Consider the following 27,408-nt stretch of genomic DNA (forward strand, 5'->3'; position numbering starts at 1 on the left):
AGCTGAGGTGGAGGTTTCTCAGCTCATCTAAGGTTTCTTCTTTTAGGACATTAAAGTCATTTATTTGACACTGATGACTTATGCAAAGGTCGGGGTATATTCTCTCATTTGCTGCTTCCTGCAGAGGGGGATGAAGGGGCCAGGCTCTGTCCCTAGGATTTAAGGGGAAGGAGTTAGGGCGACTTCATGGACCAGGAAGAGTTTAACTTCATCTGCTGCAGTGGATTGTGTGATTGTCACCATTCATTCCTGGAGAAACCTTTGAACTCAGTTATTAGACACGGGCTATAGTGTAAGATGAGACTAAAGACAGGGACCCAGTAAGCTCCTAGCCAGGGCAGTCATTGTCCTAGTGTGGACCTAGTGATGGCAGTGATTTGATCCAGGAGGAACTTGTGTAAATCTTTTAAAGGACAGGGAAAGTGGAAGTGTGAGGATAAGGAGGAATGGAGAGACCAAGGGGGAGGAGCCAGAGTGGGAGGGAATAAAAGCTGTCCTTAGGAAGATGACTGTCAACTGAATCTCTGTCGGGTCCTTAATTAAGTCTTTGACCTCTCTAACAGTTTGGGTTTGCTGGTGCAGAAGCAGCACTGTTCCTGGAGGAGGGCACAGTTTCTTCCACCACCAGCAGACAGGAGATCCAGGTCTCTAACTTTGGAGAACCACAGCAGCAAAGACTTGGCTCAGTCCTAGCCATGGAAAGTGATGGCGAGGGAGGAGTGGGAAGGTGGGCATCTGGAGAATGGAGGGTGAGAACTGTAGGGATGGGAAAGCAAGAAGATGGAAGGATACAGCACATGGAGCAGGAGCAGGAGGATTAGAGGATGTGAATTAAGAGAGAAAGGTTGGGGTATGGAGGAAAGGGGTGTTGGGATTCCAGGGACAGGAGCATGAGAGGATAGGAAGACAGGGATGGAATGTGCAGGACACTCACTATTCTGTGTTCTTGACTTCTTCCTTTTCTAGTGTCCTACTCTAAGGAGATCAAGCCTTCAGCCATTACTGTGACAGAGGATGAGGTGGCGAGATTCAGCACAGAGGGACTCAAGAGCTCAGTTTGAGTTCAGGATAGGCCCTGCGAAGGAATTTAGAAGTCTCCTGTCCCTGAGCACCACACGGTGGTGGTGGTGGTGGTGGTGGGATGACAATCCAGAACCAACTAAGCTGAAAGGACAAATTACCCAGGGAAAACCAAAGAGACACATGGACAAGTGTGGAGGTTTAGAGTGACCCAAAACTTTCTCAGAGGCTATGATGAAGGGCAAAGTGACATTAGCTCTGTGTCCTTGCCCAGGAGTGGACTTGTTGAGGCTGGCCTGACACTGGAATCAGTGCCTCAGAGGAACTGAAGTTGTAGCTTCTGGGGACCTGACTTTTCCCCCCGGGGCTGTGGTTATCAGTCCTAAGGCAGCGGCGTCTCAGGGATCCCATGTTCCCTTTGCACATTGTCTGACTTAGCTCTCTGCCGACCTTGACATCGTATAAATGCTGCTATACTTCCTAATAAACCTGCTTGGCCTAAGGAATCAGCTTATGCAAGACCTGTTGCTCCCAGCTGCTGCTTTTACCTTCTTTCTTTTTCATCCCCAGGCTTCCCTTGGGATCCTTATTCCTGTGGCATCAGATCAGACAGAAGAGAAGAGGGTACAGGATAGGCTACGATAGGAGCAAGTACATGATGCTGAAGGTGAACCCAGCATCCTAGGATCCACCAGAGCTGGCCTGTACACTCTCCAAGCAGGGCTGGAGCCTGGGCCCTGGCTCTCAGGATGAGGTCCCCATATCTGCCACAGTATGCCTTAGTGCAGTCAGGCCAGGATTTATCTTCCCACAACTCAAATGGTTTGGTGGATTCTGTTGGTCCCACTACTCACCTCCTCCTCCACAGGCCCACGAATGTGTGTGTCCCTGGCCAAGGCTCCTCAGCTAGAAATCATCTTCTTTAAAAGTGAAAGAGACTCTGGCCCCTCCAGGAAGCCAGGAATCTGAGAGCCTGCGCAGATGCTCTTCCTCTGAGCTGTGAGAGTGGAGTTTCAAGATTATTCATCTCATTTCCTGTTGTGAAATCTCGGCAGATGCCTGGGCTGGAGGAGTCAGGCTTGAGAGCTTCATCCAGGCCTGCAGATGCCCTGCCTCCTGAGTGCAGGACTCATGTCTGAGCCTCACTTCACTCATCTACTAATGTGGGCCTCCCAGGTTTGCCAACAGTTCTCAGTTCAGCAAAAGCTCCTGGATCTCCCCAGATTTGTGCTCTGGATCTCTGCACTCCCTCTCCTTCCTATAGCCTGCTCAGCCCACAGCCTCTTCATTTCAGGGAGTGGCTCTCAGGCAAACACTGGGTCTTCTTTCATTCCAGGGCTCTCCTAAGTCTCAAATCTGCTCTTTGATTTCCACTAACATCATTTTTTTTTTCTGCAGGTGTGTGGTGTGTGTGCATGATCATGTGCATGTGGAGTCACATGTTGATGTGCATGTGTAGTCACATATGTGTACATGTGTGCTATCTGAGAGCTTATGGATTTGGCTAGTCTAGTTAACCAGCCAGGTGGGAGTACCCCTGTTTCCTCCCCCTGAGCTCTGGGATGACAAGCCTGTAGCCATCCCAGCATGCATTTGTGAGGATGCTGTGGTCAGACAAACGTCCTTATGCTTGAAGAGCAGGTGCTTCATCCACTGAGCCATCTCCCCAGCCCTGACCCTGGCTTTTGAACAGATCTGTAATCTGACTCTTCTCACTGTGCCCAAGGAGACCGCTGATCCAGCCAGCATCCTGGGTCTGTGCTCCACCTTCCTAACTTTCCCTGCTGATGCTTCATGGTCTATTCTCAGTCTTGAAGCCAGAGTCACAATCTAATATGTAAACTAGTTTAAGTCACCTCTTAGTCAAACCTTCCTATCCTTTCCATCTCACTGTGAGGAACATACTGGTTCCTGTCAGTGGTCCCGAGCTCTACATGACCCTCTCCATCCCACCCTGCCCTTTTCTGACATTAGATCCCACTTCATGTTCCTCACTCACTCTGCTGTGGGTTATCTGCTCTCCCTTTCTATTCCTTGAACACACCAGGAACTCGCTCACCTCGGGACCTTTGCACTGGCTTCTTTATTCTTTTGGAATGACTTCCCACTAGTCAGAAGCTTGCTCCCTGTTTTCTGGAGCAGAGCTGCCCTTCCAGAATCCCCCTCCTTTATTCTTCTGCTTGACACTTGTCACCACCCAACAGCACAGACCTGATTTCTTTCTGTCACTTCTACCTACAAAGAACGTGGAATCTCTGGAATACTTGATGAATCTTGTTTATTGGTTGTTGTGTCCCCTGGTGCCAAGTTAGTGCCTGACCCACAATATCAGCACAGATGTGCTCAGAGTCTCTGAGAGGTGTTTATTCTTAATATGAGCATTCATTCATTCATTTATTCATTTATTATTTATTTATTTATTTAATTTATTTATTTATGTGTGGCATGTGTGCACATGCCATGGATCACATGTGCAAGTCATAGGACAACATTCAGGAGTCCTCTCTTCCCACTGTGTGTAACCCTGTGATCCAATTCAGGACATCAAGCTTGGTGGCAGGTGCCTGTTGTGTGAATCTTCCTGAGAAAACATGATAGGTATAAGAGGGCCACACCCATGGTGGGCGGTGCCACCCAAGAGCAGGTGGTCCTGGGCTATGTAAGAAAACAGGCGGAGCAAACCCTGGAGTGCAAGCCAGTGAGCAGCTCTCCTATGTGGCCCTGCCCTGCCTCCTCATGAAAGATGGTAAATTGTAAAGTGAAATCAACCTTTTCCTCTCCAAGCTGCTTGGTGTTTATCACGTCATTGGAAAGGAAATGAAGACGTATCCCATGTCTTAACAAGTTTCCCTCCAAGTTGATTTCATCTCAGACAAAATTGCTATACACCGGTGCCTTCACTGCTGAGCCATCTTGCTGGAGCCCTGGGAGATTTGTTTTCTTCTTTTTATCTTTAATTTTATTTTTCCCCTTCAAAGTTTTTCTTATACAATATATTTTGATCATTCAAACCACTATAACTCCCTCCAATAATGAGCAAGGATTCCTTTTTCCATACCCTCAGCAGTACTTGTCTTTTGTGCTTGTTTTGCTTTATGATTTGCCATTTTGGCTGTGGTGAGATGCTGAGCTAGTTGAGTGATACTGGTCTCCGTATATTTGAATGTCTGGTCCCCAGTTAGTGCAACTGTTTGGAAAGGATTTGAAATGTGTCCCTGTTGGAGGAGGTGTGTCACTGATGTAGGCTTTGAGGATTCAAACGCCCACACAGGTCCCAGTGTCTCTAATTCTCTCTTTGCATGCTGCTTGTGGATCAGGATGTCAGCTCTCAGTTTCTGCTCCTGTACCATGCCTGCCTGCGGATCAGGATGTCAGCTATCAGTTTCTGCTCCTGTACCATGCCTGCCTGCCCGCTGCCATGCTCCTAGCCGTTATGGTAATGGACTCCACTTGTGACTCCCAAATTATTATTATTTTAATTTTTACACAATTCTTTATTTATCCTTTGGAAATTTCACATCATGCACCCGAATCCTGCTGTCCTCCCAGTCTCTCCATATCTACCCAACACCTGGGTGGCATACCTCCCCAAATTAATTAAAAACAATATAAAGCAAAGCAACGAAACAAAAAACCCACCTCCCTCCTCCATCTTTCCAACACCTCTTCATTCATCCTAGTGGTATTGGAAGTTGCAGTGTGTCCCTCAGTATATCCTTTTGTCCCACACCCGCAAAATGTTCATTGTAATGAATCATCTGTCTGGTTCAAGGTCTCTGGCACACCATCATGACTGGGACCTCATTGAAACACCTCTTGGACATCCTGATGTTGCCCTGAGTCATGGAGAGCCTGTGTTCCACAGGACCAGTCCCTTCACGCACTCCAGCAGGTCATAGATGGGGCAGATGTTAGGGTGGGCCACCCAAGGCCCAGGGTGTGGGTCTGGATGGTAGCTGAGCTATTCAGTTTGGGCCACTGGGACCACTCCCTCAGGTGAGGGGCAGAGCCAACTCTCCTAGGCCCATGCCATCAAGACCAGCTCTCCCATGCCTGTGGTGAGGATTGGGGCCATCTCTCCTGACTGTGGGGGTCAGCTCTCCCATGGCGGGGTAGGACCAGCTCTGCTGCTGCAGTGTCCTGCAAAGGGCAGGAAAAGCTATGGGGCCAGTGAGGGGTAGGGCTGGCTCAGCACAGCCCTTGGATTTCAATACCCATAGTTCCTATGACCTCTTACAGTAACATGGACATCAGCCCAGACCCTGACTGCTGTTGGGCCATGGACCCAGACATGGCCTATGGCAGTAGCCCAGGCCAGAACAACACCATGGCCCCATGTGGCTGTACAATCCACCCAGATTGGTGTGGTCCTGGTGGCGGCACAGCCCTTGAACACCAACATGGCCAGAGGATGCAGCCTAGACTCTGGGCATCCATGTGGTCTTTGGTGGCACCACGGGCCAGACATTAGAGATCCCGACTGTGGTGGGACCTCGGACCCAGACAAGGCTCCCAGCTGCAGCTCAGGCCTGGATCTTATCGGTGGTATCAGGAGCCATGGATATCAACCCAGACCCTGGCTGTGGTAGGGCCATGGACCCAGACATAGTCCTACATCACAGCCTGGGCTTGGATGTCACCAAGACCACCCAGGTGGCAGCACAGGCCATCCAGATTAGCACAGCTCCATTGGCTGTGTGGTCCTCAGACACCAACATGGGTGAGTCCCAAAATATAACCTTTTAATTTCATGTTGTCCCATTTGTCAGTTTGTCCTGTTGTCTTGATGACTAGAGTCCTCTTCAGAGAGGCCTTCCCTCTGTCTTCATAAGGAAGTGTTTCTTCACTTTCCCTCCAACAGATCCAGGGGTTCAGGTCCTGTGTTAATGTCTTTGGTGCATTTGGAGTTGAGTGCTCTGCAGGGTAGAGGAGAGGATCATTCTTCTACATGCAGGTATCCCATTTATCAGTAAGGCTTTCTCTTTGTTGATTAATAAATACTTTGTCACCAATGAGTGTTTTTTGCTTGTCATTTTATTTTAGAACAACTCCCTTATTTTATCATCTAAAACATTTTCCATCCAAAACATTTCTAGTAAATAGATTATTTTAAGCTAGAACATATTTGCAAAGTTATTCAAGAGATACATTAAAACAATTTCAAGCCGTGTTACTATAGTATGAAAACACCGCAAGATTAGGTGAGTAATTTAACATAAAGTTTCATGGTTGGATTTATAAATCTTAGTCTATTTTATTAAGGTGTGGTCCCAGAAGTCTGAAAATCATACACTTGCTACATGTACTTTGTAGAATCATTTATAACTTTTTTGGACTATTTAGAGGAGACAAGAAAAGAAACAATTAGTAAAATTAAATTTTTTGAGTTTAAATAATCTGTTAATGTATTAGTAACACTTGATTATATACATTTTCACACACAGTTTGTATCTGCATCTAGTGTGTAGTCTCATTTGCATATGCTCAAAAATTTGTTGATCAATTGTGTGACTCTTCTGGAGAGATATGAAATTAACATCTGCCCCTAACTTCTGACATTTCAACAGCACAGAGAATGACTCATTAATCTCATCTTAATGAGTAGAAGTCAATTTATTAGAGAATATTCATAGAGCGATGCAAGGCCCCACACATTTGCCTGTATCCCCTCCCTGAAGTCGCCCCACCCTCTCTACCAAACTCATAAATGCTTTGGCTCTGTCTGCCTTAGAATTGATGAAACTTTGCTTCCTAGCGCCACCTAGTGTGAATGCAGCCGAGGTGAGCAAACACTGTCCTTGGGAAGGTTTGCTTGTTTCACTGCGGTCAGATAAGTCAGATTAGTCTCATTCAAGCTTGCTGCAAGATGGAGATGTTGAGGATTCAGAGGTCTGGACTCATTCACCAGCTGATACACAGCCCAGATCCCTCATGTCGAAGCACTGCACGCTTGTTAAAAGCAAAACATACTTCCTGCATGGCCACAGCGGCTAGCAAGACCATGAACTTCTGGCAGTTTCTGCCACTAGACCTTATGGACAAGAATATAGGATTAAGAATTGATACTGTAATAAGGAGTGATAAAGAAATTATTGATATACTTCTATGATTTTATGATTTTATCAATATGGTATAGGAAGATGTTATAGTTTAAAATTACACCAAAAGAAGGATATGTAGTGCAAAATCTAATTGGTCTCTATGAATCCTGAGACCGAATGCAATGAGCTCCTGTCTCCTCCCACCTTATATTCCTCTCTCTGCCCAGCCATATCCCTTCCTGTCTCTACCTTCCTAGTGCTGGGATTAAAGACGTGTGACTCCCCAGTACTGGGATTAAAGGTGTGAGCTGTGTTTCTATTTTAGACTGGATCAATTTCATGTAGTCCAGGGTCGCCTTGAACTCACAGAGATCCATCTGCCTTTGCCTGCTGAGTGCTGGGATTAAAGGTGTGTGCCACCACTGCCTGGCCTCTATGGCTAACTAGTGGCTAGCTCCACACTCGGATCTTCAGGCAAGCTTTATTTGCTAGATCACAAGCAGAGTATCACCACAAGGATACAAAACTACACTAGATTTTACTAAATGGAAACAATGTAACAGTGCTGCTTCCTGGAGGAGAAGAGCCTGAAGTAACAATGGATTTCCTTGAGTTTTATTAGAGTCTGGCTTTCCCTCTCCCCAAATTCTTAAGATTCATATTGTATAAAATAAATTTTTGTTAAAGGGAAATGCTTTGAAGACATATGCCCATTTTCTATGCTAATCATGATTATTTTGTAATAAGATTTTTTTATAGACAAAAAGTAAAGATGTTTTTGGTAAACAAAACAAAACATCTGTAAAACACTTGAGGTGTTAAGAAGCAAAGCTTTTGGTTTTAAATTTTGTAATGTTTCTCCTGGAAGACACAAAATGTTAAATAAAAAATTCTACAATGTAAGGAAGGACTAGGTAGGAAAATGCAGCCATCTCCTCACTCTCCCACACTCCAGGCACAGAAACAGGATCTCTCTGCTCTCTGTTGTGACTGTTGGTGGCAGGTCACACTGATAAACACATTTTATTGACAGGAAAACCACAGCTGATAACTTGACATGAAACATTCTTCACTAGTGGGTATTTACAGCCTCCCCCCCCCAAAAAAAAGTCTGTTCCCCCAGCAGACAGCCACTTAAGTAGATAGTTGGCATTTTACAGCCTCATGTCAAATAAGTTTTCCTTAGGCAAGCTACTGACTATAGGACATTTAAAAATATGAAGTCTTAATCATCTTAAAGTTCAATTTTCAGAAGTTTACTGTCACAATTGTGTTTAACTATCAATAACACAAAGGGTGTAAACTTGTCAATAAACTTCTTTTCCATTGTGTAAAGCACAGCTCTCCCTAATCACTGGCTCCTGTTGGATGAAAGTGTACTTTAATGTCTCCATTTCTAAATACTTATTGTCCCTTTCAGATTTAAGGATCTGAAAGTTACTGCAGGTTCAGGAGTCTCTTGGTGACACCACACTGTGTTTGTAAAATGACAACAGCTGTGCAGACTGCACTGATCCCATCTTGAGACACTCAGCACAGAAACATTTCTTGGAAGGAAAATTCATATGAGATAGTTGATTCTCTAACTCTTTTCCCTGTGAATGTGCCAGTATCTGACTGAAGCAACAAAACTCTTGGCCACTGTCCAGATTGCTTGTACTTTGCATCTGCAGAGTTCAGAGGAATAAAAAGATGGGAGGCACCGAGAAGTCAGGCTAACAGCTCTGGCCATGGGCCTGGCAGGGAGGGGAGCAGAAGCTAGATGCAGAAGGGAAGTCGGGTGGCCTGGGGAAAAAGACTGGCAGGGATACCCTTGGGACAAGTATACAGCCTTGCAAGACTCAAGTGCCACTGTGGTAGGTGGCTCAGCAGTGGAGAGGAATCCCACTTTCTCATCTTTTTAAAAATTAAGAAATTGTGTGTGTGTGTGTGTGTGTGTGTGTGTGTGTGTGTGTGTGTGTGTGTATTTGAATGTGAACCTGTGTGTCAGTGCTCATGGGGTCCAAAATCGGCTGTTGGATCCCATGGGGCTGTATTCACGGGTGTGAGCTGCCTGGTGATGGTTCAGGGAGCAGTGCTCTGGTCCTTTGCAATAGCAGCAAGGGCTCTGAACCACGGAGCCTTCTGCTCGCCACTCATTCTACCAATTCACTTCACTTTCTTAAGTTGTGAATCCCACCTCCTCATGGGATGATGGAAATAAATGTGGGGGTTGCAAAATCTTTGGCAAATGCAATGGCCAAGATTAATTCAAACGTGCACTGAGTCTGAGATGATTCTGCAGTGTGTACCATGTTGTGTCATGTGACTGACTCTTCACATCTGTAGCTCTGAGCACACAGCATGAGAACTTTGCACGGCTTGAGCCTGCACACCACGCAACTCCAACTATGCTCCTGATACACCTTGGCTCAGAGTCTAGGCTATTGTGTGCTGTGATTACAGCATTTTCCCCATACATATGAGATTTTCTTTCTCATAAAAACATGATGGTTTAATTATGGAATGTAAAGATTTATATATATTCCATTCTTCTTTCTTTCTTTCTTTCTTTCTTTCTTTCTTTCTTTCTTTCTTTCTTTCTTTCTTTCTTTCTTTCTTTCTTTCTTTCATTTTTTTGAGACAGGGTTTCTCTGTGTAGTTTTTGTGCCTTTCCTGGATCTTGCTCTGTAGCCCAGGCTGGCCTAAAACTCACAGAGATCCGCCTGGCTCTGCCTCCCAAGTGCTGGGATTAAAGGAGCATGCCACCATGGCCCAACTCGATTTTTGTTCCTTAGGATGTAAGTATGTTAGTTTATCTTTGCGTTGTATTTTGTGAAACTATTTGGTTTTAAAATTTGTGTTTTGAGTTGCTGACTTGAGTTACATAGAGAGATGCAAAGTGAATTTTGGCTTGGGGTCAGGGCAGAATTTCTACCAGCTTCTGGCATGTGCACTGCACACCTGTGTAAAGTACCAGGAATGTAAAATATCTATGAACTGTGAGAAACACTGAAGATTCTCAATACTTATAGCATCAAATATTCAATAAAGATTAATTCCTTATGCAAAAATAAACAAATAATCCATCTCATTAGTTTTTAAATTTGCTGTCATCTTTAACAAGTAGTTGTTTTAATATAAATTTCTTTAAGATTTATATTCAGCAAAAATGTTTGATTTATATACCTATATATCTACATACCCAGAGTTATGTAAAAATAATTTGGGAAAAAGGCATGGGAAATGTTTAAGAAGCCTTCTTCCTTTCTTATTAATAATACATTTCCTTTTCAGGGGAAAGTATCATCTCTTTGTCTCCATTCCCATGTACCTAGTCCTGCTTGTATCATGGTGGATCAGATGCTTATGAGGCCGATCACTCAGGCCATAAGAGCAGGCTGGACAAGGCTCGAATAGATTTGTTGGCTCCAGTGAGGTTTCCTCAGATGCTCAGCCCACATGAACAGGCTGGGGAAGGCCAAGAGGGGACATCTGGGTCCCTAAGAGGTGTCCTAGAAACCGTGCCATCAAAAAGGCAGCTCACATGGTCACTGGTTTATAGACAGAGAAACCAATGGCCACAGGAAGGACAGGCAGAGCCAGGACACAAGGGAGAGTGCTTACCTCTCAGCCGCTAAGATGTCAGGATCCCACAGAGATCCTGCCTGACTTCTCAAGGAGGTCCATGATCAGGTAAGGATGGGTCTCCTTCAGAGCTTGGTAGACTTGGTCTTTGCAGGCCCTGGTCCAGGACCTGCTGAGGCTAAAGAGCTTCCTCATCTTGTCTTGGTTGGTGGCCTCAGCCCGCACTACCTCATATTCCTCTTCACTCAGTGCCACACCATGCAGCTTGTCCAAGAGAGGGTCCACTGATGTCACTCGGGCCACCAGTTGCTCCCGATGCTGGTCCAGGAAGTGTAGTAAGGCAGGAGATTCTAGGGGTGAAGATGAGACTGGCACTGAGCATAGAAAGGCTCCTCAGGTCTCCTACTGGCTGCCCACTTATGGCTCTTTTCATGCATCTCATCTGTACCCCCGGCTTCCTACTTCCTCTGGAAGGTAATTTGAAAAAAATCTGTACCTTTCCTGAGGCCATTTACCTGATGAGGGGGTGGGGTCCCTGGTGGGGTGTTCAAGTTGGAGATGAGTGGAGTTATTGTCAAAATGGAGAGCAGCAAAGGGCATGAGAGGAACTCTGCCCTGGGCATGCACCTCTCCTCTCTGTTCTGGTGAGGTTTGCAAAGTGAGGCTCCCTCCTTCTCACTGCTCTTCTCTCAAGGATCAGATCATCTACCAGCAGAACACTATTGGCTCCTTTGGCCTCATATAGTTGTTAGTTACCTTTGTGGGCTGCAGGAATCGTGGGCAGTACAGGTCTGAGGTCCCCTAGAAGAAAGGAGAGATGAGGCATCTGTAATGATGCCTGTCACCAATCACCTGCGCTCTCTATGAAACTCCCACACATGCCTGAGATTTTGAGAATGAACTACAGAAATTCTGACATAATCTGGAAGGTGAACATTTCCTTGTTTACACAGGGAATCTAGGCACCAGGTCTGTCATCATAAAGAGAGAAGACATGTGAATGAGCAACAGATGTTTCTCCCAAATGATCACAGCCTCGATTTTATCCTAGACTGAATTTCTCATAGAAAATTAACCAAGTCTCATGCTGGCTCAATTCATTTGACATTTGATTCTGGGTAGAAAGCTACTTTCTTGTCCTTGTTTGACCTTGTGTACTCACACACCACAAATGTATGTTCTTGATTTGATGGCCAAACCAATGTGGAGTAAAACTGAGCACATGGGAACAGTGAGTTAGTTTTACCAACAAGTGAAGGGGGTTAATAAAGTTCAGCTCATGAATAAGCCCCAAGGGTTTGAGAAAACTCTAAATTCCCTCTGCTCTAACAGTTTAGCAAAGCCATCTGAAGGACCCAGTTTGTAGAATTGGAAGCCCTGGTTCTATTTGTATGAAGGAAGGATGATATTCCTTACACTCCATGATAGCTGGACCATCTTGGTTCATCCTGATTTGTAGATAAACTAAAATATCTAATGAAGACAAAGACTGAGTGACTTTGAATTTAAAGACCAAAATTTAAGATTGAGAACATAAGAGCGCCATGATTATAATTTTCCACTATCTGCATCCTTTCCCAGATGGAAAGGAATAGACCTTAATGAGTCCCAACAAAAATAATCAGCATGTAGAAAGGTTGGCTTAATATAAAGAAAAATAGCAACATTGCTACCATCAGCTAAGGATCACACTATGAGATGTGTATGAACAGCATTAAACCTTTCCAATCATCCTACAAGTTACTCATTCTGATCTTCAATTCACGGGTGAGAAAAGTCAGACTCAAATGAGCTGAGTCATTTTCCAAGATTGCCTGCAGAGTAAGTGCTTGAGTGAGATTCAAACCCTGCCCTGTTGCTGGGGCAGGTCAGTTCTCCACCTGTGACTCACTTAAGCCAAGGTTGAACAAATCCTATTCTTTGACCACACGTGTAGCATATTTGTAGCAGCTCAGGAGTAGGAACCACCTCTGTTTGACAGTTGACAAGGGCTGGGCATCCCCAGATGTACTGGTTGGGGGGGGGCTTGATTTTGGCATTGTGGGTGCTAAACTAAGACTATATTGTTGCTTCACTTGAGAAATTTCCTATTTGGTTTTCTCTTGTCCATGTCAGCTTGAAAATATTGATGAGTCTACAATAGCCAAATAAATAAAATAGAACCCAAAATTTTGGACAGAAAAATCTACCCACAGAAATGAAAGCACTCTATAAGAAAAATTTAAAGATATACATTGAGGAAAGAAATCAAGGAAGGCCTTAGAAGATGCTAAGGCACCTCTTTCATGGTCATTGTCTGGAAGAATCAATATGTGAAAATAGCCATCCTATTAAAAGCACACTACATACTCAAAGCAGTCTCAATTGAGATGACAGGGACATTTTTTACAAATAGAGTGGGGAAAAATGTTGAAATACATGTGGAAACACAAAAGATGAAAATATCCAAGGTAATTTTGAACAAAAACAATATTGTGGAAAAATTCATCACACCTTATTTCAGACTAATACTACAGCCATAGCAAAAAGATGTGCAATGGAATCAAATAGATGACCTAGATAAAATCCACAAAACCACTACCCTGCCTTTGGCAAAGAACCCAAAATACACTTTGGAGAAAAGACAGCTTGTTCAACAAATGATACTGAAAAACCTACACAGGAACACATGGAAAGATTAAACCAGGGGTCTATACCTCTCCTTTAGAAATCAACTCATGACCAAAGACCTCAATGTTGGACCCAATACTCTGAACCTGATGGAAGAAAAAGTAGGGAGGCCATTTCAACACATGAGTATAAGTCAGGATTGTGTGAATAAGACTCTAGTAGCATAGGAAGTAAATCCAGTTGTTGATAGATTGGATCTCAGGACACTAAAAAATTCTGTGTAGCAAAGGAAACTTAATTGAGTGAAGATGCAGTCAAGAGTGGGAGAAACGATTTCCCAGCTAACATCTGACAGAAGATTTGTAAATAGAATACCCATGAAACTAAAATATCTAAACATCAAGAAAATAACCAAGTTCTAAGATTGGCCACAGCAGTAACAGAATTCTCAAAGGAAGAAACACACATGGCTAGCAAACTCTTAGATATTAGGGAAATGCAAGTTTAAATCACTTATGATTCCATCTCATCCCTTGAGATGTTCAATATCAAAGATACACAAATATTAATGAATACCAGGTGGTAGCAGTACATTCCTTTAATCCCAGCATTTAGGAGGCAGAGGCAGGTGAATTTCTGTGAGTTTGAGGCCAGCCTGATCTACAGAGAGAGTTCTAGGTCAGCCAGGGCTACACATAGTGAAACCCTGTCTCAAAAAACTAAAACCAACCAACCAACCCAACAAACAAACAAACCAGCAAACAAACAACTCCAATGTCAATTAATGCTGAAGTATGTGGGGACAGAGAAACACACACTAGCATGTTAAGAGTTCAAGCTAGTGCAGCCATTGTGGAAATAATTGTGGAGGCTTCTTAAAAATTGGCAGTAGAACTACCACATATAGAGGGCCCTGGAGCCACAGCCCCCACCTGCACCAATTGGAAAAAGAGCCCCAGCAGCTGGTCAGCAGGCAAGATTCCTGCGGCTAGGCCCCACCACCACCAGCCCCAGTGGCATCAGAGGCCCCCTAGAGGCACAGGTTCTACCTGTACCAATTGGAGGAAGAGGGGCCCTGGAGATATAGGCACCACCTACACAGAGTGGAGGAAGAATCAACACCTGTATCTATAATTATTCCAAACTCAGTTGGGTAAATGGGAGTGTAAGAATACTTTCAACAATATCAAGAGTGATATGGCACCACCAGAACCTAGTGGTTCTACAACAGCAAGATCTGAACATGCCAATGCAGAAGAAGCAGAAGAAAACAACATTAAAAATAACTTTATGAAGATGATAGAGGTCCTTAAACGGGAAATGAAAAATTCCCTTAAAGAAATGGAGGAAAAGATGAACAAAAATTGGAAGAAATCAATAAATTTCTTAAAGAAAGCCAAGTAAAAACAACCAAACAGGTGAAGGAAACAGTTCAAGATTTGAAAATTGAAATAGAAGCAATAAAGAAAACACAAACTGAGGGAATTTTGGAAATGGAAAATCTGGGTAAACAATCAGGAACTACAGCTATAAGCATAACCAACAGAATGCAAGAGATGAGAGACAGAATCTCAGGTGTTAAAAATATGATAGAGGGAATAGATTCAATGGTCAAAGAACATGTTAAATCCAACAAATTCTTAACATAAAATATCCTAGAAATCTGAGACACCATGAAAAGACTAAACCTAAGAATAATAGGGATAGAAGATGGAGAAGAATTTCAGCTCAAAGGCACAGAATATATATTCAACAAAATCAGAGAAGAAAACTTTGCCAACCTAAAGAGGGACATGCCTATAAAGGTACAAGAATGTAACATGAATCTCACTAATTCCTCAGCTGATCTTGTTTCCTCAGACTGGAAGCCTCTGTGTCCTCATCCAAATGGATCTCAGCTGAACTGCTGCTCAAAAGTCTAAAAGCTTAACCAGCTCTAGTTTCTGGTCCTCACACTTTATATACCTTTCTGCTTTCTGCCATCACTTCCTGGGATTAAAGGCGTGTGTCACCACTCCTGGCTGTTTCCAATGTGGCTTTGAACTCACAGGGATCTGGATGGATCTCTGCTTCTGGAATGCTAGGATTAAAGGCATGTGCTACCACTGCCTACGTTCCCTGGGGTGGGGGTGGGGGTTGACTAGAGTCTTAGTTGGGAGTTTATGTCTCTGGAACTTGGTTTGGCTTTTATCTTAGTATTGTTAGAAATGAAGTTTTCATTAAAATGGAGTTTGTCTTGCTCTCTCAACATGATACAGACATTTTTGCATTTTCTTTTAACAAGCATGCTTGGGTTTAGAGAAGGAGAGAGCCATGCTCCAACTCCAAAGCCAGCTTTAATTTTTAATTGAACTGGGACTACATGAAGACCATTTGCATTATGTGTCTGTAGAGAACAGCAGAAACAAACATTTAGAAAGACCTATGAAATTTTATCCTGTTAGATATGTAATATACTAATAGATCATTTTTTTTCTTTTTCTTGGGACCTTTTTTTCTGGATGATTTGTCCTTTTTCTTCAAATATCTTATTTGTCTAGTGTTCTTCAGATTCCTTAGCTTTCATTCTCCTGAAAGACAAGAACAAAATCCTTTTCTAACCCTAATTTTGGGGAGGTTCCCAATCTAATTTTTATCAATTTTGATTTATAATTTCTCCTTAAATTTTTGTTTTATTTTCTAAGGTTGTTCTATCATCCAGAGCTGTATGGTTTATTATAATAGACATTAAGCTCTTTAATTGCTCTGAGAAGGAGTTTCTTCTACAATGGCAGGGGAAGTACTGAACCAAATTTGTCATGGGGGCCTGCAAGAGGTCCCTTAGGGCACTTCTTGTCAGCAAAGGCAAGGGATTACCTTATCTGTCCCTTGTTGATCTACATTCCTTAGTCCAGTGCTTGCCTTTGTCATACCTTCTGTATAATCCAGAAGGGAGGGGCATTCTGTTGCCATTGTTCCTTGAAAAACACCTTGTTTACAGCCCCCTTTTAGGTGACCTTGTTTACTGAATTAAAATACCTGACATTACTATTCTTCTTCAACCCTCTGGAAATCACCTCTTCTATCCAAGTATCATTATGGTTATGAGATTTAATATTTATTGTATCTCAGATCCATTCCTCTCAGGATACTGAGCTTGACTTTAACAGCCTAGTTATCTTTTACATTGTCATTAGCATTTTCAAAAGCCAGAGATTCAATTATTATCTGTATAGTTTCTGAATTTGGTATCATTCTATTTACTGTAAGACAGCCTTTGCAAGAAATCAGTGAAAGTTTCTTTTGGGCCTTGTAGAGCTTTTGTAAATGACTCAATTTTCTTTCCTACTTTTTCAATTCTGTCTCAAGCATTCAAGGCTTCCATTTGGCATAAAATTAGGGTGAAGTCATCATATAAAGATTGTCTTTATATACCAGCATAATTGCCTTCTCCAAGAAACTGATCTTGGGAAATTTCCATACCTCTATCCCTATTTTGTTGTTTAATGGTCTTAACCTCATGTTCCAACCAGGTCCTCCATTGTAACTGTGGACTAGCCTCTAAAACAGTTGTAACCACATCTTTCCAGTCTTGATGGATAATTCTATTACAAGTTGACCACAAGTTTAACATTTGCTTCACAAATGGAGAATGCATACCATATGACACTAGATCTTCTTTGAATCTCCTCAAATTTAACATTTGCACAGGAGTCCAATCAGCTTGTACACAGTCTTAAGCATTTGGCAGGTCTGGTAAGATTACTGGATAGATTAAGGTTGGCTGTTTAAAAGCCTTAGGCTATTTCTCTGTAACTGTATAATGCAATGCTGAGATTAGTTCACCTTTAAATTCCTCTGTCTGGGTCAGAATTTCTCTATGATCTGTTTTAACAAGTTTTTCTAAAACTTTTATTTTGGCTTCTTTTTTTTGGTTTTTCAAGACAGGGTTTCTCAATGTAGTTTTGGTGCTTGTCCTGGATCTCTCTCTGTAGACCAGGCTGGCCTTGAACTCATAGAGATCCACCTGGCTCTGCCTATGAGTGCTGGGATTAAAGGTATGTGCCACCACCACCTGGTTTGGCAATCATATTAATCAGCTTTTTAAATAATCAAGCAAAAAGATCAAACAAATAATATTTATAATTGATGTTATGTAAATTCCATTAACATTAATTATCCTCTCATTTAATTGTTTCATTTTCAGACCATCAATAATATTATCAGAGACCAAATCCTTCTATTGTAAAAATGTTTCTCATTTTTTAATGTGGGAAAAATTTCTCTTTTAACTAATTTCTTCCTTTAAGAAATTTTAATTAACTCCCCAACTCTGCTGACTGCGTAGAACAGTAGAAGCCCAAGCAGGTTTCAAAGCAGCTACGTAGTGTGGTAGAAGCCCAAGATCAGAATCCAGGGAGAGCCCACAACTCACCAGAAGAGAAGAAGCCAAAGAGACTCTGGCCCACATGGGTGGAGACTTTGGCCACATGCAGCTCAGGACTGAGCTGGGGCCTGAAAGTCCACAAGCAAGCAGCTTTTTCATGAATTTGTGCCAGAAATGTTAGGTGCCAGATGTAACATGAATCTTAAAAGTTCTTATTAATAAAAAAAAACCTGAAACCAGATATTGTGGTGAACACTGAAAGATCAGAGAAGCAGAACAAGCCAGCCACTAGCTTACCTCTTGGAAACCCTCAGTCTCCAAAGAGAGTTCCTGTTTCTTCATGCCTTATATACCTCTCTGTGTCCTGCCACATTACTTCCTAGGATTAAAAGCATGTGTCACCACTGCCTGGTTCTGTTTCTCTCATGCAGCCCAATGAGGCCTTGAACTCTCAGAGATCCAGATGGATCTCTGCCTTCTAAGTGATAGGATTAAAAGTATATGTCACCATTGCCTGACCTCTATGTCTAATTTAGTGACTGGCTTTGTCCTCTGATCCTCAGATAAGCTTTACTGGGGTACACACTATACCACCACAATTAACAATCACTGGTCATTAATATCTCTTAACATCAATGGACTCAATTTACCTATTAAAAAGACACAGGCTAACAGAATGGGTATGAAAACAGGATCCATCCTTCTGTTGCATACAAGAAACACACAACTTCAAAAACAGACATTACCTCCGAGTAAAGGATTGGGAAAAGATTTACCAATCAAATGGACTTAGGAAACAAGCTGGTATAGCTATGATAATATCTAATAAAGTAGACTTCAAGTTAAAATTAATCAAAAGAGATGGAGAAGGACATTTCATATTCATCACAGGAAAAAATCCATCAAGATGAAGTCTCACTTTTGAACATTTATGCCTCAAATACAAGGACAACCACATTTGTAAAAGAAACATTACTAAAGATTAAATCACACACCAAAACCCACACACTAAAAATGAGAGATTTCAAGACCCCCACTCTTACCAATGGACAGGTCTGCCAGACAGAAACTTAACAGAGAAATAAGGGAATTAACAGATATTATGACTCAAATGAACTTAACAGACATCTGTAGAACGTTTACCCCAAACACAAAAGAATATATCATCTTCTCAGCACCCCATGAAACCTTCTCCAAAATTAATCACATACTCAGTCACAAAGCAAATCCCAACAGATACAACAAAATTGGAACAACTCCCTATATCTTATTGGATCACCATGGCTTAAAGTTAGAATACAACAACAACACAAATTACAGAAAGCCTACAAACTCATGGAAACTGAACAATGTTCAACTGAATCACCACTGGGTCAAGGAAGAAATAAAGAAATTAAAGACTTCCTAGAATTCAATGGAAATGAAGGCACTACATACCCAAACTTACGGGACCCTATAAAAGCAGTGCTAAGAGGGAAGTTCATAGCACTAAATGCCTACATAAATTCAGAGAGATCTCTCACTAGCAACTTAACAGCATGCCTGAAAGCTTTAGAACAAAAAGAAGCAAACTTACCCAGGAGTAGATGACAGAAAATAATCAAATTAAGGGCTGAAATCAATAAATAGAAACAAAGAGAACAATACAAACAATCAATGAAACAAAGAGTTGGTTCTTTGAGAAAATCAACAAGATAGACAAACTCTTATCCAAACTAACTGAAAGGTAGAGAAAGAATATCCAAATTAACAAAATCAGAAAAGAAAAGGGGGACATGACAACAAACACTGAAGAAATCCAGAGAATCATTAGGTCATACTTCAAAAACCTGTATTCCACAAAATTGGAACATCTAAAAGAAGTGGACAGTTTTCTTGATAGATACCACATACTAAAATTAAATCAAGACCAGATAAACTACTTAAATAGACCTATAACATCCAAGGAAATAGAAGCAGTTATTAAAAGTCTCCCAACCAAACAACAACAACAACAACAACAAACCCAAGGCCAGATGGTTTCAGCACAGAATCCTACCACAGTTTCAAAGAGCTACTACCACTACTCAAATTGTTCCACACAATAGAAACAGAAGGGACATTGACAAACTCTTTTTATGAGGCTACAGTTGCCCTAATACCCAACCACACAAAGATGCAACAAAGAAAAAGAATTACAGACCAATCTTCTTCAAGAACATTGATGCAAAAATACTCAACAAAATACTGGGAAATCAAATCCAAGAAAACAAAAAAAATCATTCACCATGATCAAGTAGGCTTCATCCTAGAGATACAGGAATGATTCAACATACAGAAATCTGTCAATATAGTTCACCATATAATCAAACAGAAAGAAAAAAAACCCCACATGATCATCTCATTAGATGCTGAAAAAGCCTTTGACAAAATCCAACAGTTCTTCATGATAAAGGTCTTGGAGAGGTCAGGAATACAGGCAACATACATAAATATAATTAAGGCAATCAATATACAGCAAGCTAACAGCCAATATCAAACTAAATGGAGAGAAACTCAAAATGATTCTACTAAAATCAGAAACAAGACAAAACTGTCTACTCTCTCCATGTCTATTCAATATAGTATTTGAAGTCTAGCTAGAGCAATAAGACAACAAAAGGAGATCAAGGGGATACAAATTGGAAAGGAAGAAGTCAAACTTTCACTATTTGCAGATGATATGATAATATACATAAGTGACCCAAAAATTCTACCAGGGAACTCCTATAGCTGTTAAACTCCTTCAGTAATGTAGTTGGATACAAGATTAACTAAAAAAATCAGTAGCCATCCTATATACAAATGATAAATGGGCTGAGAAAGAAATCAGAGAAACATTACCCTTTACAATAGCCACAAATTACATAAAATATCTTGGAGTAACTCTAACCAAACAAGTGAAAGACCCGTATGACCAGAACATTAAGTATTTGAAGAAAGAAACTGAAGAAAATATCAGAAAATGGAAAGGTCTCCCAAGCTCTTGGATGGGTAGGATTAACATAGTAGAAATGGCAATCTTACCAAAATCAATATACAGATTCAAATCAATCCCCATCAAAATCCCAACAAAATTCTTCACAGACCTCAAAAGAACAATATTCAACTTCATACGGAAAAACAAAAAACCCAAGGTAGCCAAAACAATCCTGTACAATAAAGGAACTTTTGGAGGCATCACCATCCCTGACCTTAACCTCTCCTATAGAGCTAGCTATAGTAATAAAGACAGCTTGGTATTGGCATAAAAACAGACACATGGAACAATGGAACCAAATTGAAGACTCAGACATTAATCCACACACCTATGAACACCCGATTTTTGACAAAGTAGCCAAAATTATACAATGGAAAAAAGAAAGTATCTTCAACAAATGGTGCTGGCATAACTGGATGTCAACATGCAAAAGAATGCAAATAGATATTTATCACCATGCACAAAACTCAAGTCCAAGTGGATCAATGACCTCAACCTAAATCCAGTTAAACTGAACGTGATGGAAGAGAAAGTGGGAAGTAGCCTTGAAAGCATTGGCACAGGAGACTAATTCCTGAATGTAATTTTAGTAGCACAGACACTGAGACAGACAATTAATAAATAGAACCTCTTGAAGCTGAAATTTTTCTGTAAGGCAAAGGACATGTAAATAAAACAAAATGACAGCCTGCAGAATGAGAAAAGATCTTCACCAATCCCACATCTGACATAGGACTGGCTGATCTCTAAAATATACGAAGAACTCAAGAAATTAGACATCAAAATACCATATAATCCAGTTAAAGAATAGGGTATAGATCTAAACAGAATTCTCAACAGAAGAATCTCAAATGGCCAAAAGACACTTAAGAAATTGCTCAACATCCTTAGTCATCAGGGAAATGCAAATCGAAATGACTCTGAGATACCATCTTACACCTGTCAGAATGGCTAAGATCAAAAATACTGATGACAGCTTATGTTGGAGAGGATGTAGAGTAAGAAGAACACTTCTCCATTGCTGGTGGGGGTGCAAACTTGTACAACCACTTTGGAAATCAGTATGGTGGTTTCTCAAAAAAATGGGAATCAATCTACCTCAAGACTCAGCAACACTGCTCTTGGGCATATAACCAAAGGATGCTTAACCATACCACAAGGACACTTGCTCAACTATGTTCATAGAAGCATTATTTGTAATAACCAGAACCTGGAAACAACCTAGATGCCCCTCAGCTGAAGAATGGATAAAGAAATTGTGGTACATTTACACAATGGAGTATTACTCAGCAATAAAAAGCAATGACATCATGAAATTTGCATGCAAATGAATGGAACTAGAAAAAAATCATCATGTGCAAGCAGATGCAGAGTTCCACAACCAAGCACCAGGCTGAGCTTCAGGAGTCCAGTTGAAGAGAGGGAAGAGGGATTATATGAGTGTGAGGAGAGGTGGGGGGGGGGCGTCAAGACCATGTTGGGAAAATCTACAGAGACAACTGAACCAAGCTTGTAGGAGCTCACAAATTTTAGACTGACAACGTTGGAACCTTCATGAGGTCGGACTAGGCCCTCTGCATATGGGAGACAGTTGTGTATCTGGGTCTGTTTGAGGGGCCCCTGGCAGCGGGGTCAGGATCTATCCCTCATGTATGAGCTGGCTTTTTGGAGCCCATCACTTATGGTGGGATGCCTTGCTCAGCCTTGATGCAGGGGGCAGGGGCTTGGTCCTTCCTCAACTGAATGTACCAGGCTTTGCTAATCCCCCATGGGAGGTCTTATCCTTTTGGAGGAGGGGATAGGGTTGGTTGGGGGGGTTCATTTGGGGGAGGAAGCAGGAGGAGGGATGAGAGGGGGATTTGTGGTTGGTATATAAAAATGAATAAAACATTTTTTAAATAATAAAAAAGAAAAAAATTATCCTGAGTGAGGTAACCTAGACTCAGAAAGACAACATGGTATCTGCTTACTCATAAGTGGATATTAGACATAAAGTAAAGGATAATCAGGCTACAATCCACAACCTCAGAGATGCTCTGTAACAAAGAGGACCCTAAGAGGGACATGCATGGATTGCCTTAGGAAGAAGAAATAGATGAGATCTCCTGGGTAAACTGGTAGTGTAGGGAGGGGGTAAGTGGGGGATGTAGAATGAGAATATGTGGAGCAGATGAAAGTCCTTGGGACAGGTACCCTTAGAGATCTTGCTAACTTTATTTCTGTTTTTAAGTTGTTTTTCTCACATACGTTTTTCACAATTAGGAACAGTGGCTAACACAGCATTATAGTTTAAACTGTGGTCAGACCACTTGTTTTGGATCTAGCAAAAGCCATATAACCAATTTGGCTATTTCTGACACCAGGAATTAATGACAATAGATCTCTCCCCACTTACTGCCTTTCTTCTACCTTTGGGGTATCTGGACCTAAACTAATTTTACCTGGTTTTAGCAAGGCCTCCCATATGAGATTCATATGTTTCTTGTCTTTGATTTGTAGCTTAATCCCTGAATCCATGTGGCCAACGTAGATCTCAGAGAAGAGCTGGGATTCTCCAGGGCTCCGGTAGCACAGCTCTAGTTCCTGAAGAGAGAATGAATTGCTGTGTGAGAATCAACTACTCATTCTTTGAAGGAGGCCTGTCCTCACCCCCATACATTCATAATCTTGCACATCATATTAGACACTGGCCGTCTTTTACACTGAGGTAACTCACAGCCTTTGAACACACATCTTTACTCAGAAGGTTAAGGGCCCAGCAGGGACCCCATCATGCTGTTTCTTTTTTCATCACTCTGACAAATACTTGAGAGGAAACAACTTAAGTATGGATTTACGTTGTTTAGTTTCTTGGTGGGAAATGCATGTAGGCTGGGGCTCCATTCTCTGTGCCAGGAACTTGTGGCAGTTTGGTTTGTCACAGAGGATCATCAAGTCTGAGGTCAGGGCAGAGCATGGCTGTAACCCTCACAGCCTGACACTAGTGGCCTGCTTCTGATGGCCAGGCTTCACATATTTGTTTCCACACCTCCCCAAATACTAGCATAAACTGGGGACCATGTGTTTACACATTAACACCTGTAGGGCACATTTCAGATTCATACCATAATGAGTTAGAGCTCATCTTGAAAGTCCTTCTCAGGCATCTTAATTCAGGGCTTGCTGTCCATGTTAGGTTCCCCCTTTTCTGTGCCATATTGAATCTAATTCCTCAATTCTCCAGGCCTTCTGTATTCATGTGTGGTCCCTTAAATTGCTTTATATCTAATTTTGATGTATTCTTGCTCATCCCAAATACCAATTGTTTTCTTCCCAATCTCAGTTTGCTGCAAATCCTCGTAACCTGCCCCACAGCTTCCCAAGCCTGGCATCTGACCCTGTAGAGTAGTAAACACTTGAATGCTCACCATTGGGATGATTTCCAGCTTCTTAGAAGCAGACACTGTATAGCGGGAGCCAATATAAAGAGAGTCTAGTGGGGGTGGCTTGTTTATTCGAACAAACTGAAATTTCATTTCTTCTTCATCAATGGCCTAGGGAACATTGCAGACAATAATTTAGCTAGATTTCTGGGCTACAACATCTATCTGGTCTAAATAAGCAGAGGTAGTCAGTAGTCAATCAGTACATTTGTGTGGGGTGGGGTGGTGACAACTCTTGGGCACCCTTCCATCTTGTGTTCAGTCACACAGACTGTTGAATTATTGGCTCCTGTCATGTTCATTGTGGAACAGGGTCCTTGACAGAGAAGGAGGGAGTTGAGTTGGCTATATGTTGGGCATGGAACACTCCCATCCTCCTGATAGGTGGAAAGAGGCCATAGAAGTCTATGCAAGGATAAAGGAGCATTAAAGGTGGTTGGAGGAGACTCTGGTGTGAGTGTACCATGAAGAGGACAGAATCATAAACATCAGTGTTTTCTTTATAGAACTGCATTCCCCACTCCAAGTGGAGAATATCTCCAAGGGACTCACTAGCTGCATCTCAAGTTTCCTGTCATCCCACCCTGGCCCCAGTTTCCTGATCCTCAGTGTCACCTTCCGAATGGTGCAGTCATTGGGAATTAGGTAGAGGTGAAGGGTGACTTCCTTGAGACTGATGTAATAGTAGATCAATGTGATGGAAGTGACTGGGATGAAGTGTCTGACAGCAGGAATCATTCTCAGTAGAACTCCCATTGGGGAGAAGCTTGGGTTTTCCAAGATTGTGTGGTGCTGCTCCACTCTGGCTGGCTTTTCTAGGACCATCCCATGTTCTTGAAAGTGGGCCACATGGAACCAGGAGATGTCCACCTGTCCCTCTGAAAGAACAGATCCAAAGATGTAGATTTGGTGTTTCCATTGAGCCATGCTTGGCTGGAGAAATAGCACCAGAGGATTTAGAATGACTGTGTTGGTTTGAATGAGAATGGCCACCATAGCTGGTGGAACTGTTTGGGAAGGAGTTGGAGGTGTGGCCTTGTTGGAAGAGATATGTCTCTGGGGTGGGCTTAGAGGTTTCAAAAGCTTGTGCTATTTTCAATTTCCTTTCTCTCTCCTCCTTGACAATAAAGATGTAAGCTCTTAGTTACTGCTCCAGTGCCAAGCCTGCCTGCTTTCTGCCATTCTCCCTGCCATGGTGGTCATGGACTCACCCTCTGAAGCTATAAGTCTCAATAACATCCTTTTTTAAAATAAGTTGTGTAGTGGGTAGCCGTTCCAGCTTTGATCTGGAAATACTACCACCTGTGAGGCTTCGATAACTGTCACACCTACAAGGCAGAGCCGAGAGAGGACACCTGAAGACCTGAGATCTGGATGGGGGAGCTCGTTTGGTTCCTAGACCCTGGATGCTGGAGGTAGACTGAGCAGAGTTCTCCAGAGAACACTGCTGGACTGCGCTACACCTTTCCCAGACCCTGTAAACTATCCCTTCACTGGTAAGTTACCCCACAAAATAAACCTCCCTTTTAACTACACATGAAGTTGCCTAAGTAATTTCACCAATAAAGTTGCTTGGTTATGATTTCTATTTAGTTTTATTTATTTTTGATGTTTATGAGAACAAACTATGACTAAAATTTAAGTTTTATTAATTAACTTCTTGTAATAACACAGCAGAACTATCAACTGTTTCCTCATCATCAATTCAACATGCCAGTGAGGGTGAATGTGAGCTGCTACTAGTTGTGATTCATGCAGACTGACCCTCACTGGAGACATTTTACATTTGGCCCTGTCTAGTTGGTGGGGGAGCATTCACAGCAGAGTGGAGGTTCTTGATGTCATCCACAGATGCAATAATGAATACAGCTGCAGAGGCCATTGTCAGAAACTTGACGACCAGCAGGTTCTCTGAGGTGCTGCCATCACCAGCTTCAGTGTCTTTGGATCAGCAGCGTCCACTAAATTCTTACTTGTAGAATAGAGTTTTGCTGATATGAAAGAGACCCAAGGGTACCTTTGTCCACTGAAGACAAAGCCAGATGCATCCATGGAGAGGTTAAAATGGAATGTGAACCAGACGAAATCTAGAATCAACTTGTATACAGGCCTCAGGGTTTGATAGGAAGAGATTATCTTGATTGGGTTAATTGAGTAGGGAAGACCTATCCACTGTGTGTAGTGTCATTCTGTGGAAATAGGACTCAGGACTGTGTAAAATGGAGGTCACATGAGCATAAGCATTCACTGTTCTCTGCTTGTTCTGTTGACACAAGTTACCAGGTGCCACAAAATCCATGTTCTCAGACTTCCATGTCATGATGAACTGTCCCTTTGGACTGCGAGAAAAACAAATCCTTTCTCTCTTAAGTTTCTTTGGTCAGGCATTTTGTGTGAGTTACAAGTAAAGTAACCTGGACAGAAAATTGATACCAGGATTCAGATTTTTGCAGTAATAAGCCCAGTCATGTAGTTCTTCAGCTTTGGGACTGTTTTGTGGCTGGAATGTGAAGAGTTTTGTACTTAGGACTAGGAAAGCACTTCCATACTTATGCGGACATTTGGGTGGAAGCAGGAAGACAAGAATGCTGAGAGAGACAGTGGAGGCCAGTCCATGAGGTTGCAGAGAGCAGCAAGGTTTCCATTGGGAACTGTGAAAGGATCCATTCATCCAACAGTTTTGTCAGGAATCTAGATTTATTGTGTTAATGCCCTGAACATGAGTGAAGATGAATTTAAACACAAGGGACTAATTTGGCAGGAGGAGTTTCAGGACAGAAAACATCCAGAATGACTCTACACAACCCGCTGTAGCTGTGAGAGAGCAGAGTCACTGAGGGGAAGGCTGCAGCAGGTGACGACAGGAAAGGGATCCCGAGGGACAATCTCACTCTTCACAGACTCATTTTGTGAAGATCCACATTCATTTAAAGGCAGGAAGCCTGAAGTGATGGTGTTCCCTGCTCCACACACGCAAATGCAAGGAAGTGTTTCCCATGGTCAGCACATTAAGCAGCTGTGGTTCAGGGGGGCAGGGAGAGGCCACATCTCAAGTTGTCAACAGAACTTGGCAGTGACGTTCCTATAGTTTTTAGCCATGAAAGATGCTGGATTGAGGGGTCACTGAGTCATGCTGCACAGTTTCAGATAGCAGCTGAGGTGAGGCAATGTCCCTGAGTCCAAAATCCTGCAAGAATCCTGAGTGCTCATTCTATGGACCTTTGAAATGAAGCCTAATGTGGAATGGACTTCCTAGGATATCTGAGAAGCCAGAAACACATTTTTTTCCTGATAAATAAAGTTTTAGGCACAGAGTAGAGAGATGACCTAAGGAGAGGCTGTGTGTGTTTCATGTGGTAGAACTGGAGGGATGGAGCTACCTAT

General features: G+C 42.3%; 1 pseudogene; it reads right to left on the reverse strand.

Annotated features, from left to right (window-relative positions):
* Positions 1-3,281: 3,281 nt before the first annotated feature.
* LOC114688011 overlaps positions 3,282-27,408 on the reverse strand; it is an 89,703-nt pseudogene continuing 65,576 nt past the window's right edge.

This window comes from Peromyscus leucopus, chromosome 8b (assembly GCF_004664715.2).
Source record: "Peromyscus leucopus breed LL Stock chromosome 8b, UCI_PerLeu_2.1, whole genome shotgun sequence".
NCBI lineage: Eukaryota > Metazoa > Chordata > Mammalia > Rodentia > Cricetidae > Peromyscus > Peromyscus leucopus.